The sequence below is a fragment of the Salmo trutta genome, chromosome 22, assembly GCF_901001165.1.
Source record: "Salmo trutta chromosome 22, fSalTru1.1, whole genome shotgun sequence".
In the NCBI taxonomy this organism is placed as follows: domain Eukaryota; kingdom Metazoa; phylum Chordata; class Actinopteri; order Salmoniformes; family Salmonidae; genus Salmo; species Salmo trutta.
In genome coordinates, this window is record NC_042978.1 from 10,613,431 (window position 1) to 10,629,887 (window position 16,457).

The window sequence follows — 16,457 nt, forward strand, 5'->3', positions numbered from 1 at the left end:
CGTCAATATGTGACCTTTATTTAACTAGGCAAGTCAGTTAAGAACTCATTCTTATTTACAATGACAGCCTACCCCAGGACAATTGTACACCGCCCTATTGGACTCCCAACCACAGCCGGATGTGATCCATTCAAACCAGGAACTTCAGTGACACCTCTTGCACTGAGATGCAGTGCCTTAGACCACCGCGCCACTCGTGAGCCCAATGATAGAATAAGAAAAACTCCAATCTGAGTCTAGTCCACACAGTCTAACTCGGGTGGGTGTTTGTATTTCTCTCGTCTGGCCCCAGTGCAGCCTGCTGTGTTCATTCTTAATTGGTCATGCTGATTCCTTCATCTGAGCCACTGTGAAAGTTGGTGGAGCAGTAATTAAACAGGGGATGGCTCCGTGTTAATTACATGACACAACAAACCCTGAACAAGAGCAGAGCAAGGACGGGCGGAAGTATGGTATCCAATCCCGTGTGGCTCAGTTGGTAGAAAATGGTGCTTGCAATGCCAGGGCTGTGGGTTCTATTCCAGTACGAAAATGTATGTCCTCACTACTGTAAGTCGCTCTGGATAAGCTCGTCCACAAAATGCAAATATTAGGAAGACCCACTAACTGGACAAGTTTTGTCTGACAACTGAGGGACTTCCCAATATGAACGCCGTACGGCTGAGTGTTCTATGTGCCAATGAGACACTTCTTAGATAAGTTGTCTCACCTGGAGAGCCCACTTGTTTGAACAAGAGCAGTTTACCTGTCAAGTGGGTCTTGTGCTATTATGTCTAGTACCTTTATATGTCTGTTAAGACAATAACACCCCTAATACGGATGATTTCAACGTTTTCGAAATAGCAGCGACTTGCCACAATAATGGCAGACCTATTGTTATTTTGAGATACATGGGTACATTCATTTCACTGGAGGTCAAATCAGTGATACGGAAGCCTCAGGCAGACGCCAGTGCTGTCTCACTCTTTCTCACAGATCCACTCACGGCAGTTGAGTGATGGTGCCTTCACTCTCCCTCATCACCTGTCAACTCGCGACCAATCTGCCGGGTATATACATTAAAAAGTGAGGAGATAAATAAATAATAGACACCCGGATACGGAGACCGTTTTCCACAGAACGCCGCGGAGCTTCCCCTTCTTCCTACATTGCTCTGGTTGATGAAGCACCCCCCACCCACCCCCATCAGTGCGTTCAGCTCGGTCAACTCAGACAAGCCAATCTTCCTTAAGGATGTCAGAGCAGCAACACTGGCCAATACGCCCTCAGCTCTCCCCAACTGACAGGTGCTGAGGGAGCGCAGTAGAGGAAGATGGATAGATAGACGGACCGTCGAGGCCTGACGCATTCCCGAGTTCTGTGAGAGGCATCAGTCAATGGACACGTTGGCGTGTCAGGGAGTTACTGACTGCAGTAATCCATTCAGTGCCCTCCACCATTGCTACCGGCCATTTGTCTGAATCGTTTTCAGCCTGAGTCGTCTGATGTCAACAGCCAGACAGCCATGGGTCAGAGGAAGAGGAGGCGAGTTATATGCCATGGCATCGGTTGAAGGGAGAAAGGGATTGGAGTAACTTCCCCATTGAGAACAATAGAAGTACTTTTCTAGCTACCATGATGACAAACCAATTTAAACTGATCATTCAGCAGCCTTACAGCATCAACTAGCTGTGTGACTCATAAACTGACCTGCTAGCCTGACAACCCATAGCTTGGGTGTCTTTGGTAAGAAAAGATCAAGCAATGAAGAGATGTGACACGTGAAATACCGTACTGTCACATTATCTGTCACCGGGACATGTTACTGCCACCCTTCTTTGTTTGCGTCATGTGACCCTGATGCAAAAAAAGGTCAAACCACCTGTGATCCAAAGACTGCCACTCCTCCTGTATGGAACTATGTCTTTCAGAGATGGCTTGCTGAGCACAGTAGTCTACAATTTGTCTTGAAGGCTTTGTGTCGGCCTACCCTTCAAGCCTAGCCAGGGAATACCACATCCACGGACGGACGCACACCCGCACACATCCATCCTTCTCACCCTGTCTCACCCCGTTGCGAGGTAGAACTGAGAGTATACTTCCTGTGGCGGCTTGGGTAAAGTCTAACATAAGCGTCTTAGGAGGAGAATGTAAGGTATGTTCAGATAGATACAGGCTGACATTGGGATAGCCTTTCCCCCAGACAATGGGGATGCTTCCAGAGTGAGCGCCCGCAGTGAGCAGAGGTCTCTGATATTGACAAAGTCGTGGGCAGGAAAACACCGCCATATGGAAAGTCAGCAGGACAGGCTGCTTTCATAAGCATCACGCCTGTGTACAAATCAATTAGAAGGGAGAGGGGCCAAATGAAAGGGTTGCTTCACACACAGACGCACACATGCATAGATAGGTACACACACACACACAGAAAGTGCTCACAAGCCAAAATGAACACACATAGACCCTGGCACACACACACACATACCCCCTCTATATGGATGCACACATACATATGTGAACTCACGCACAGCAAACAAGCTTTCAATTTCCCAGGATTACAGCGATCCAGTATGATAACATAATCAAACTACCCGTGGTGAAGGAGAGTGAATGTCAGTAGAGGTGACTTCCGCGCCTCTTTGCCTCTCCGTGTGGGTTCCTGCCGTAATCGCGATGGCTTTTAAGGGCCGGCGTCCGAGTCAGAGGGTCTCTGCATGCGCCCACACGCCACTGTTTGAAAGGCGACATTAGGGAAACATTGCCTGTCGTGTACTGGGGTGTACTGGGAAACAGGCAGAATTGGCTCAGTTTGGCGCCACAGTGAGACACAGAAGACCATGGAAATGTGTTCCTAAGCAGCATGTTTATCTCAGTGCCCATCACTTTCTGTTTCATGGTTATCGTTTGTGTGTGTGTGTATAGAATGTGTAGGCGTGTGCTCTGCCTGTATGAGTATGTATGTATGTATGTATGTATGTATGTATGTATGTATGTATGTGTGTGTGTGTGTGTGTATGTATGTATGTATGTGTGTGTGTGTGTGTGTATGTATGTATGTGAGTGTGTGCATAGACTAAGGAGTAAAGGATTGGGAGATTGAGAATGAGAGACACTGCAGCTCCATCTTTCTTTACACCACCGGTGCTTCACCATCGCCAAAAGGGATAATTAAGTATTCAAACGAGCCACCTAGCTGTCAGCACTCAGGAGGCCATCATCCTCAATCAGGATCTGCGCAGAGAGGTGCCCTGGGTTGATTCCTAATTACAACCATGATATCCTGATGTCACCGCTGTCAGGTAACACACACAGAACAGACGTAGGGAAGAGTGGGGTAAGTTGAGACATTTTTTTTTTTTTTACATTCAGCATCACTCCGTCAAGACAAATACAGTATTCTTTCCAACAAAGATCTACATATACGTCAGGATGTTGTGTATACCTGGACATAATTAGAGTTCTGGTCAACAGTTTTGAAAGTATAGCTTGTCCATAAAAAAAAAGTGATCTAGACCGGGAAGGCTGTGAGTTGAGCCGCGGGACATTGTAAGTTAAGCCACCTACACATTTCTGTACTGAAGGAAATATTCCCACTATCTTTTTAAAACCATGTCTATCTTTATTTCCCAAACACAATTCAACACAATCACAATCGCTTTTGTGTCTTTTCATCATTTGAAGCATCTTTTAACACAGGCATAACACCTAACAAATACTTTGTGATTAAAAAAAAAAAAAAAAAACCTTTTAACATAGGCCAGATCACGCCTGGGAAGAAAACACTTACATTTGCTCAACTTGCCATTGGCTCAACTTACCCCAGGGCAAACATTTTCACTATATTAGCCCACACAGCTACAAGGATGCACTGTCATGCAAGGTTAAGGACCTCAAATTGAAGCTTATAGAGACCCCAACTAATGTATAGAACAATCTTAAAAAGTATCTACTTTGGTTAAGAGATGAGACACAAATATCATGAAACCTCTAACACAATAAATGAATTTGACTTTATGAAAATCCGTTTTTTGGATCAAACTTGCTTACCACTATTTACATGTGGTTTCTTCCTTCAAACGCCATGCAATTACGACCTCTTCCTAAATATTAGGTTAAATTATACATTTTGTGTATGGTTTCCTAAAAACAAGGGTGACTCAACTTACCCCTTTGACTCACAATTTACCCCACTCTTCCCTATCCTTATCACAGAGTTCGACAGGTAATGCAGGTAGCCTAATCTGAGGCTCCTGTTTCCCTGAACCTAGCCAATAAGATGGACAAACACAGTAAAACAGTATGCCGTCTTCATTAGGAGGGTGAGAAGGGTCTACCTCGAAGCCTGCCTTGTGATATAGAAAGACACTGCCTATACTAGGATCTAATAACTTGAGCGATAAGAAATCAGAGGATGATGGAATGGGTTTAAATGAGCAGGGTATATTGAGAACAAGAGGAAATCATGAACGTATGCCCCGCATACTTTCTCCCAATGGATCTCTCCCTCTCACTCTCCCTATTGATGTCAATCAGTCAATCAAATAATCCATCTCTCGATTGTATATGATCTGTGTTGACAGGGAGGTCTGCATTAGGTGGGCTGTAGTAGGAGTCAATGGATGAGGGTAGGAGTGGATAGAAAGACACACATGAAAGCCTGCTCTCAGGGTGCCACTGCCAGACGGGCTCAGCGGCTGCTAGAGAGGCTTAGGCTGCGTGCCCAGAATTAGGAATAATAGCCCAAAGAGACCAAGAGAAAGAGGGTGTGTGGGTGTGTGTGTGTGAGTGAGTGAGAAAAAGAGACATACAGATATCACTGTATACATGAGTTACTCTTGAGCAGAGCAGGTTAGACCAAATTACAAGGAGATTTAGAGAGTGTGTACGTGCTCGTACACATGACTGACAGGGAGAGAGAACACAGCCTAGGGACCAGAGTGAAGTAGCCATGACGTCAGTTTTCGAAGGCGAAGAGCTCGAGGTGAAATTACAATCGTGATGTGACATGGGGGCCTTAGTGACACCTTAGTGACAGCCAGGTAATTACCTCCCAGGGCTGAGAGGTCCTTGAGGTTCACCCCACCGGGGTTTGCACCCCAAATGGCACACTATTCCCTATGCAGTGCACTACTTTTAAACAGGGGACATAGGGCTCGGCTCAAAAGTAAGTTCACTATATGGGTGATTCTACAGATGTGGTGTAAATTGCTGTCTAACCAAGTCTACAAATTTAGGAAATGTATTTACATCATGATATACTGTATTCCAAGTCATTCCAATGCAATAACAAACATATTGTTACCTTTATATAGTAAAGTCATTGTTTACACACCTATTTCTATTGAAGTGGCCACACTGACTCCTAATCTAAATAATAAAGCAAGTCATGATTTTAGATTTTTTTTGTTTAACACTATTTCAATATAATATTTGGAGTTGTTCTAGTCCCATTGTTGGAAAGAGTTATGGGATATTAGAATACCATTGTCATCTTCAACCTAGCCTTAAGCCACTCCCCTACACATATCACCAGATGATGGGATTGCACCCCTCTCCAACATGGTGAGTAGTCTGTGAGCAAGTTGGTAAATATTAATGTATTTTTAAGAAGTGTCACTACCGAACATCTAATATTTCAAGAAATATATAAACGTATGGTTTTGGGACTGAAATATACGTTTGCTGGGAAATTATTGACACTTGATAAAAATGACTATATACAAATAAATTATTCAAATACCGAAGCTATATTGTATGCAACATTTTGGGGGGGAAATTATAGAATTTGATACTAATACAATTGTTCACAGAAAGAGATTTTTTTTTCAACAAAGAATATCTTTCAAAAATTCTCAAATAGGTAAGGGTCAAAATGATTGACACCCCTGTTTTCAATACCTTGCGAGGTGAACGGCACCAAGCCTTTTTCTAAAATGTTTTATGAGTTGGAGAACACATTGGGAGGGATGTTAGACTATTCCTCCATACAGAATCATTCCATATACTTTGTATGCACTTATGGACTGCCCTCTTCAATTCAAACCACAGGTTTTCAATGGGTTTCATGTCCAGAGACAGATGGCCATTGCAAAATTTAGATTTTGTGTCCAATTAACAATTTTTTTGTGAGCTTTGATGTGTGCTTGGGGTAATTGTCTTGCTGTAAGATCCACTTGCGGCCAAGTTTCAGCCTCCAGTAAGAGGCAACCAGGTTTTTGGCTAAAATGTCCTGGTACTGGGTAATGTACATGATGCCGTTGACCTTAACAAGGGCCCCAGGGACCAGTGGGAGCTAAATGGCCCCATAACATCAAAGAACCACCTCCATATTTTACAGTAGGTATGTGGTTATTTTCTACTTATGCATTCTCATTTAGACGCCAAACCCACCACTGGTGTGCGTGGCTAAAGAGCTCTATTTCATGTCATCCAAAAAAGGTAATGCCTACTCTGCTGTACATTACTGTGCTCTACTGTACTTTACTGTAATGTACTGAAATATACTCTACTCTACTTGACTGTCTGTACTTAACCATAATCCTTAACTCAAAGGAATCCCCATCAATTTGACTACTTTAAAATGGTGGAAGCCCTAATTTGCAATGTCCATAGTAAAACGGGTTATATCCATCAAGAGTCCTCCATCTCTATGATTGACACTTGATTGCTAGTCCACTATATTTCGATAAAAAAAATTTTTAAACCATTTGAAAAAATAATCTACATTAAACACAGATACATTATTCATGTTTTGGATTATTTCTAGAGTTGTTGAAGGACAGGGACATCCATAAGGTGCCAACATGTCGAAAAGTACATCAGACAGAGAATACAGAGAGAGGATAAAAAAAACTGACCTGTACGATATCAAGAATATAAGAAAAATGAAAGGGAAATAAATCGTCAATGTCTGATGAAAACCTCATAACTCCATTTTGCTCACTTTAATTTGTTTTACATTTATTGAAAGAAATAACTCCCCTCAATGTACTCTGAACATTTCATGAATCAAAGAACGTTTATTAAAATAAATTCCAAAGTTTCGTAATTGTTCGTTAACGGGAAAATATGGTCATTTTATTAATTTCCTGAAAAGTTTATGTTTTGGGGATAAGAGGTTTTCAGACAGCAAAGGAATTCTAAAAGAAAGGAAGATTAGTAAAATATTTATCTCAGAGGGACAAGAGGTACTCAACAGCAAGATGGAGGTCAAGTCAAAGACAACACAGAGCAGCAGGGAAAAGGCAGAAAGAAACAGACTGTCATAATTACTTAAATCACGTGCCCCAATCGATAAGGTAAGCAATTCAAGTCAGAATATATACATCAGGTCACAACCGAAACAATGACGTCACTACAGCAATGCCTGATATTTTGCCACAATAAATAGGAAGTTACAATTCAAACATTAACATAAATAATTTGATGTATGAGTAATTCAATAAATAAATCAATAAGTTTCAGATTCATACAATCAACATTGAAGATTTTACAGAGAACAATAGAGATTATATTTAAATTAAATGTAACCGTTTTGAAAAGCAGGTTAAAATCATGTTTTTACTATTTTGTAAATGTATGCAAATAACATTTCTAAAATTAATCTGTAGTAAAAGGTTAATCAAAATGATCATTACTGCCTGTGCATGGTTCTGTGACAAATTTAGTGGGGTGGTATGGAATTCAGGACAATATTTCAAATATGCAATAGAAACAAATTGTCTGACATACAATACCAGTCAAAAGTTTGGATACACCTACTCATTCAAGGGTTTTTCTTTATTTTTACTATTTTCTACATTGTAGAATAATAGTGAAAACATTTAAACTATGAAACACCACATATGGAATCACGTAGTAAGCAAAAAAGTGTTAAACAAATCAAAATATATTTTAGATTGTTCAAAGTAGCAATGCTTTGCCTTGATGACAGCTTTGCACACTCTTGGCATTCTCTCAAACCAGCTTCCTGAGGAATGCTTTTCCAACAGTCTTGAAGGAGTTCCCACATATGCTGAGCACTTGTTGGCTGCTTTCTACGTGGAGGCCAGGTCATCTGATGCAGCACTCCATCACTCTCCTTCTTGGTCAAATAGCCCTTACACAGCCTGGAGGTGTGTTGGGTCATTGTTCTGTTGAAAAACAAATGATAGTCCCACTAAGCGCAAACCAGATGGGATGGCGTATCACTGCAGAAGGCTGTGGAAGCCATTCTGTTTAAATGTGCCTTGAATTCTAAATAAATCACGGACAATGTCACCAGCAAAGTACCCCCACACCATCACACCTCCTCCTCCATGCTTCACGGTGGGAACCACACATGCATAGATCATCCGTTCACATACTCTGCATCTCACAAAGACACAGAGATTGGAACCAAAAATCACAAATTTGGACTCATCAGACCAAAGGACAGATTTCCACCGGTTTATTGTCCATTGCTCATGTTTCTTGGCCCAAGTCTCTTCTTCTTATTGGTGTCCATTAGTAGTGGTTTCTTTGCAGCAATTAAACCATGAAGGCCTGATTCACGCAGTCTCCTCTGAACAGTTGATGTTGAGATGTGTATTTTACTTGAACTCCGTAAAGAATTTATTTGGGCTGCAATCTCAGGTGCAGTTAACTCTAATGAACTTATCCTCTGCAGCAGAGGTAACTTCCATCTGTAGGTTATGGGATATTGTTTTGAGTTAGTGCACGTAGCATCTCTGTAGTCACGGTTCGTTTATTCACTTATTGTTTGTTTTGTATTTTGTTAAGTTTCACTTTATAATAAAGATGTGGAACGCTACTCACGCTGCGCCTTGGTCTGTCTATACACACGAACGTGACAGAATATCCCATCAAACCAGGACCAAGCAGCGTGCCCAGGAGGAGCAGGGATCCTGGGCCTGGGAGGGAAGCCAGGAGTGGAGGACATCCTGGATGTGGGACGAAATCATGGCAGGAGACAGAAGCCTGCCATGGAAGCAGGCGGAGGCAGCGAAGGAACAACAGCGACGACACCGGGGTTTCACGGCCACAGAGAGCACCCAAAAGACAGCACAAAAACGTTTGTTTTTGGGGGGGGGCACATGGAGTGGTCGACGGAGCCGAGGAGTGAGTCAGAGACCGTTGAGGAGTTATTGGATAAATTGGAGGAGAGTGAATGGAGGGGTGAGTTAGAGACCTTCGAGGAGTTGTTGGATAAATTGGAGGAGAGTGAAGCGAGAGAGCTGTTGGTTTGGCGTAGTATGCACGGCATTCGCCCTGAGGAGCGTGTTAGCCGTCGGATGCCACCTGATTCAGCTCCCCGTACTCGTCCTGAGAAGTGTGTTAAAGTTCCGGTACAATTGAGGCCGGCTATACACACCAGGTCACCAGTGCGCCTTCACAGCCCAGTACATCCTGTGCCAGCTCCTCGCACTTGCCGTGCGAAGTGTGTTAAAGTTCCGGTACAATTAGTTCCGGTACAATTGATGCCAGCTATACGCACCAGGTCTCCAGTATGTCTCCACAGCCCGGTACGTCCTGTGCCTGCTCCTCGCACTCTCCCTCAAGTGCGCCTTCCCAGTCAGGTGCGTCCTGTGCCTGCTCCTCGCACTCTCCCTGAAGTGCGTGTCCCCAGTCCGGTACGTCCTGTGCCTGCTCCTCGCACTCTCCCTCAAGTGTGCCTTCCCAGTCCGGTACATCCTGTGCCTGCTCCCCGCTCTCTCCCTGAAGTGCGTGTCCCCAGTCAGGAACGTCCTGGGCCTGCTCCCCGCACTCGCCCTGAAGTGCGTGTCACCAGTCTCCTGAGACGGCCCACGGTCCGGGACCTCCTGAGACGGCCCACGGTTTGGGACCTCCAGCTTCAAGGCCAGAGTCTTCTTCTGCGTTGGTGTCCAGTCCAGGCACAGCTTCCAGTCCCGCTCCATGGCCGGAGTCTTCCCCTGCGCCGATGCCCAGTCTAAGCACGGCGTCCAGTCCAGCTCCAATGCCAGAGTCTTCTTCTGCGTTGGTGCCCAGTCTAAGCACGGCGTCCAGTCCAGCTCCAAGGCCAGAGTCTTCTTCTGCGTTGGTGCCCAGTCCAGGCACAGTGTTCAGCCTGGGTCCATGGCTGGACCCGCAGAATGCGCGGGTCCTTTGGCCCGCACCAGAGCCGCCACCAAAGCTGGCGGATCCGTGGGATGAGTGGGTTCTTCGCCCCGCACCAGGGCCGCCACCAACACTAGACACCCCCCCAACCCTCCCTTTTTGTTTCAGGTTTTGCGGTCGGAGTCCGCACCTTCGGGGGGGGGGGGGGGGGGGGGGGGTACTGTCATGTCCTGACCATGGAGAGCTCTTATTTTCTATGGTAGAGTAGGTCAGGGTGTGACTGGGGTTTTTTCTAGTTATTATTTTCTATGTGGGGTTCTAGTTTAGTTTTTCTTTGTTTGGGTGTTTGGGATGATTCCCAATTAGAGGCAGCTGGCTATCGTTGTCTCTAATTGGGGATCATATTTAGATCGAATTTTTTCCATCTGTGGATTATGGGATATTGTTTTGAGTTAGTGCACGTAGCATCTCTGTAGTCACGGTTTGTTTATTCATTTATTGTTTGTTTTGTATTTTGCTAAGTTTCACTTTATAATAAAGATGTGGAATGTTACTCACGCTGCGCCTTGGTCCGTCTATACACACAAACGTGACACCAGCAGTCATCATGAATAAAATCAACAATCTAATGGCAAATTCTTTTTAATCCTTGTCATATGAAGAGAAATTATAGATAAAACGTATCGGTGCTCACCGGCCATTGGACATAAACATTACACAACAAGGGCTAACTGCAAGCATTGGAAAGCAATCACTAGCCTGCTATTCAGTGGAGTGGGTGTGGTCCCAATTCTCGGTTTAAGGGTCTCTTTTACAAGCTTAAAATTATAAACATTCAACATTGGCCATGCTGTCAATTCAGCATGATTTCTGCCTCACTCAAAACAACTGTTAACTCAGAACTGGGAAATCTGACTTCAGTGAGTTCAAGACAACTGGGAAATCAGGAAAAAAATTTGCTCTGACTAGGAAAATACATTTTGAACGGTCATCGAACTCGAAATTGTAGGTCGGGAACTCAGGCTTCTTTCTAGAGCTACGACCTGAAGATCACTGACGTCATCATTTGACCTTGTTTTTTTTCAGTTCCCAGTTGACTTGAAAGCACCATAAATCCAGAGAATGCCAGACGTTGATGAAAGTTTGATGACAAAATCTGCCGACGAAGGACCGCCGCAACACCTTCCTGTTCAAGTGAGCACAGCACAACAAAGTGAGTCTAAAAACGTATTGTATGTTGCTGCATAAATTATGAAAAATGCCAGGGAGATATGTATACTGTAGCTATGAAAGTAATACTAAGTGTATGTTGTGTAGTAAGCTGTTAGTAGCCCATGTGGCTCACCCTAATAATTTGGTCTATTTTCTCCACTTATTTTCACCTACTGTTCTGACTTGGTGGTGCACATGTAGCCTATAACCTGTTTTAGAGAAATGTAATCATCAAATATTGTAAGAGGTTTCTTTGTCTGCTTATATGCCCCCTTTATTTATCCTACGGTTATGACTTAGTGTACAGGGAGAACACTGTAAGAGCAGCCAATGTTCTGAATTCTGTCGCTGTACATTTCTAAAGTGCTGAACAAATAGGTATATTGACTACGTCCGTCCTAGCACGCTCATTAATGTCTTAATAGAAATTACAGATTACCCTCTTATCCACTTGTTGTCCCCTTCTGCCATAGTTTGCAGTGGTAAGGTGTTGGGACTGCTGTTGGGACAGCTTTAAGTAGGCCCTAACAGTTTGTGGGTACCGTTTGTCATCGTGAAATTAACGTTTTGTTTATTGTTGTGTAGTGGCTTTGCTGGCATGGATTCCCCCAATTGTTTTGTTTATTTGCCCCACCAAGATGTACATGCTAAAATCACCACTGGATATGTGTGCTGAAAGGTTGGGAGAAGTAGGAAATACAATTTATTTAAAAAAAATTCAAAACCCAATTTGCACCACTTCTGTAGAATGATCCATATAGGGAATAAGGTGATATGTGACGCAGCCCAGGTTTTTTTCTGGTTTCACCAGTAGAAAGAGGTGTGATAGTGCTGTGGGATTGGCTGCAGAGAGGCCGCATCTAGCTCTGCACACGACCTGAATTCAGTGAGCTAGAATGGCCTGCCACCACGCATCCACGTGAGTGTCAATTGCCTGTCTGAAGAAGTGAACACATCAATGCTGTTTCTGTTTCTTTCCTGAGATGCTTATCAGAGGAACTGCAGTGCACTGCAATCCTTCAGCAGGGAAAATACAGATTTCTCTTTCGATTAGGAGTACCCCGTTTCAGAGTTGACCCCAATCTTGGCCTCGACGTAACAGGAGGAGCTTGATGTTTTCACCTAAGAGGGCTTAATTCGTGTTTCTGCTTTGAGAAGATGATTCGACGACTTACAACAGATTGCTGTCATCTACAGTTGAAGTCGGAAGTTTACATACACTTTAGCCAAATACATTTAAACTCATTGTTTCACAATTCCTGACATTTAATCCTAGTAAAAATTCCCGGTCTTAGGTCAGTTAGGATCACCACTTTATTTTAAGAATGTGAAATGTCAGCATAATAGTAGAGAGAATTATTTAGTTCAGCTTTTATTTCTTTCATCACATTCCCAGTGGGTCAGAAGTTACATACACTCAATTAGTATTTGTTAGCATAGCCTTTAAATTATTTAACTTGGGTCAAACATTTTGGTTAGCCTTCCACAAGCTTCCCACAATAAGTTGGGTGAATTTTGGCCCATTCCTCCTGACAGAGCTGGTGTAACTGAGTCAGGTTTGTAGGCCTCCTTGCTCGCACACGCTTTTTCAGTTCTGCCAACAAATTTTCTATAGGATTGAGGTCAGGGCTTTGTGATGGCCACTCCAATACCTTGACTTTGTTGTCCTTAAGCCATTTTGCCTCAACTTTGGAAGTATGCTTGGGGTCATTGTCCATTTAGAAGACCCATTTGCGACCAAGCTTTAACTTCCTGACAAATGTGTTGAGATGTTGCTTCTATATATCCACATAATTTTCCATCCTCATGATGCCATCTATTTTATGAAGTGCACCAGTCGCTCCTGCAGCAAAGCACCCCCACAACATGATGCTGCCACCCCCGTGCTTCACGGTTGGGATGGTGTTCTTCGGCTTGCAAGCCTCCCCCTTTTTCCTCCAAACATAACAATGGTCATTATGACCAAACAGTTCTATTTTTGTATCATCAGACCAGAGGACATTTCTCCAAAAAGTACGACCTTTGTCCCTATGTGCAGTTGCAAACCGTAGTCTGTCTTTTTTATGGCGGTTTTGGAGTAGTGGCTTCATCTTTGCTGAGCAGCCTTTCAGGTTATGTCGATATAGGACTCATTTTACTGTGGATATACATACTTTTGCACCCATTTCCTCCAGCATCTTCACAAGGTCCTTTGCTGTTGTTCTGGGATTGGTTTGCACTTTTCGCACCAAAGTACGTTCATCTCTAGGAGACAGAACGTGTCTCCTTCCTGAGCGGTGTGGCAGCTGCATGGTCCCATGGGGTTTATACTTGTGTACTATTGTTTGTACAGATGAACGTGGTACTTTCAGGCATGTGGAAATTGCTCCCAAGGATGAACCAGACTTGTGGAGGTCTACAATTTTTTTCTGAGGACTTGGCTGATTTCTTTTGATTTTCCCATGATGTCAAGCAAAGAGCCACTGAGTTTGAAGGTTGGCCTTGAAATACATCCACAGGGACACCTCCAATTGACTCAAATTATGTAAATTAGCCTATCAGAAGCTTCTAAAGCCATGACATCATTTTCTGGAATTTTCCAATCTGTTTAAAGACACAGTCAACTTGTGTATATAAACTTCTGACCCACTGCAATTGTGATACTGTGAATTATAAGTGAAATAATCTGTCTGTAAACAATTGTTGGAAAAATTACTTGTGTCGTGCACAAAGTAGATGTCCTCACCGACTTGCCAAAACTATAGTTTGTTAACACGGAATTTGTGGAGTGGTTGAAAAACGAGTTTTAATGACTCCAACCTAAGTGTATGTAATCTTCCGACTTCAACTGTACCTGGCATAACACTGTCATAGCAGTGACATAATAGCTGTTATAAAAGGTCATGCCAACCAACTAAGTCCTATCAGTAAAAGGAGGGTGAAGGAACGAGTGTGAAAAGAAGCGATGAAGACATTTATCTCTCTACCAATGTAGACGTCTACAGATTAGTACCAGTGAAGGAATAGCACAAGCTTGTTTTAGGAAAGTCTGAATGCATTCGCAGACATATTCAAGGCAGACTTGTTTACGTGCTGCTGTGCGTTTTGTTGCTAACCTTACTTTGCTACCTGACAACTTTACGGTTTTTACTTTTTAATTACTGTTTCTTTTTTAGTTATTCCCTCGCTCTACTTTTTTTCATTCAACTTGTTCACTCCGGACCCTTTATCTGGACGTGGTTCATCAGGACCTTCACCAGCCGAAGCTAAGTAGTAACATTAACATGATGCCTTCTAATTGCAGTCGCTGTACTAACGACGCAATCGTTAGGCAAGGGTAATTTCAGTGTAGGAAAGGATGAAACAGCGTCTGTGCCACCAGTAAGTACAGATAGTAGTATAAATCCCCTCGCACAGTCCCCGCAGCCGGACAACTTTCTCGGCTTCTGGAGGGAAATGCTGTAGGAATGTTCAACCAGTGTCGCTCATTCAGCCAACAGAAACTTTTAACCGGTTCTCCCCATTAAGCAGCGAGTCGGAGTCAGAGGCCGAGCCTTCTCTGGTCTCTGCTCCTCCCGTTACGGGGTCTGAGACGCCAAAGCCCCCCACTATTAGCTTTGACAATTTGAAAACCCTAGTCATTGGCGACTCCATTACCCGGAGTATTAGACTTAAAACTAATCATCCAGCGATCATACACTGTTTACCAGGGGGCAGGGCTACCGACGTTAAGGCTAATCTGAAGATGGTGCTGGCTAAAGCTAAAACTGGCGAGTGTAGAGAGTATAGGGATATTGTTATCCACGTCGGCACCAACGATGTTAGGATGAAACAGTCAGAGGTCACCAAGCACAACATAGCTTCAGCGTGTAAATCAGCTAGAAAGATGTGTTGGCATCGAGTAATTGTCTCTGGCCCCCTCCCAGTTAGGGGGAGTGATGAGCTGTACAGCAGAGTCTCACAACTCAATTGCTAGTTGAAAACTGTTTTCTGCCCCTCCCAAAAGATAGAATTTGTAGATAATTGGCCCTCTTTCTAGGACTCACCCACAAACAGGACCAAGCCTGGCCTGTTGAGGAGTGACGATCTCCATCCTAGCTGGAGGGGTGCTCATATCTACGAACATAGACAGGGTTATAACTCCCCTAGCTCCACAATGAGATAGGGTGCAGGCCAGGCAGCAGGCTGTTAGCCAGCCTGCCAGCTTAGTGGAGTCTGCCACTAGCACAGTCAGTGTAGTCAGCTCAGCTATCCCCATTGAGACCGTGTCTGTGCCTCAACCTAGGTTGGGCAAAACTAAACATGGCGGTGTTCGCCTTAGCAATCTCACTGGAATAAAGACCTCCTCCATTCCTGCCATTATTGAAAGAGATTGTGATACCTCACATCTCAAAATAGGGCTACTTAATGTTAGATCCCTCACATCCAAGGCAGTTATAGTCAATTAACTAATCACTGATCATAATCTTGATGTGATTGGCCTGACTGAAACATGGCTTAAGCCTGATGAATTTACTGTGTTAAATGAGGTCTCACCTCCTGGTTACACTAGTGACCATATCCCCCGTGCATCCAGCAAAGGCGGAGGTGCAAATTTCAATTTACAAAAAAAAAACACGACATTTTCATCTTTTGAGCTTCTAGTCATGAAATCTATGCAGCCTACTCAATCACTTTTTATAACTACTGTTTACAGGCCTCCTGGGCCATATACAGCGTTCCTCACTGAGTTCCCTGAATTCCTAATCGGACCTTGTAGTCATGGCAGATAATATTCACATTTTTGCTGACTTTAATATTCACATGGAAAAGTCCACAGACCCACTCCAAAAGGCTTTCTTTCGGAGCCATCATCGACTCAGTGGGTTTTGTCCAACATGTCGCCGGACCTACTCACTGCCACTGTCATACTCTGGACCTAGTTTTGTCTCGTGGAATAAATGTTGTGGATCTTAATGTTTTTCCTCATAATCCTGGACTATCGGACCACCATTTTATTACGTTTGCAATCGCAACAAATAATCTGCTCAGACCCCAAACAAGGATCATCAAAAGTCATGCTATAAATTCTCGGACAAACCAAAGATTCTTAGATGCCCTTCCAGACTCCCTCCACCTACCCCAGGACGTCAGAGCACAAAAATCAGTTAACCACCTAATTGAGGAGCTAAATTTAACCTTGTGCAATACCCTAGATGCAGTCACACCCCTAAAAACAAAAAACATTTGTC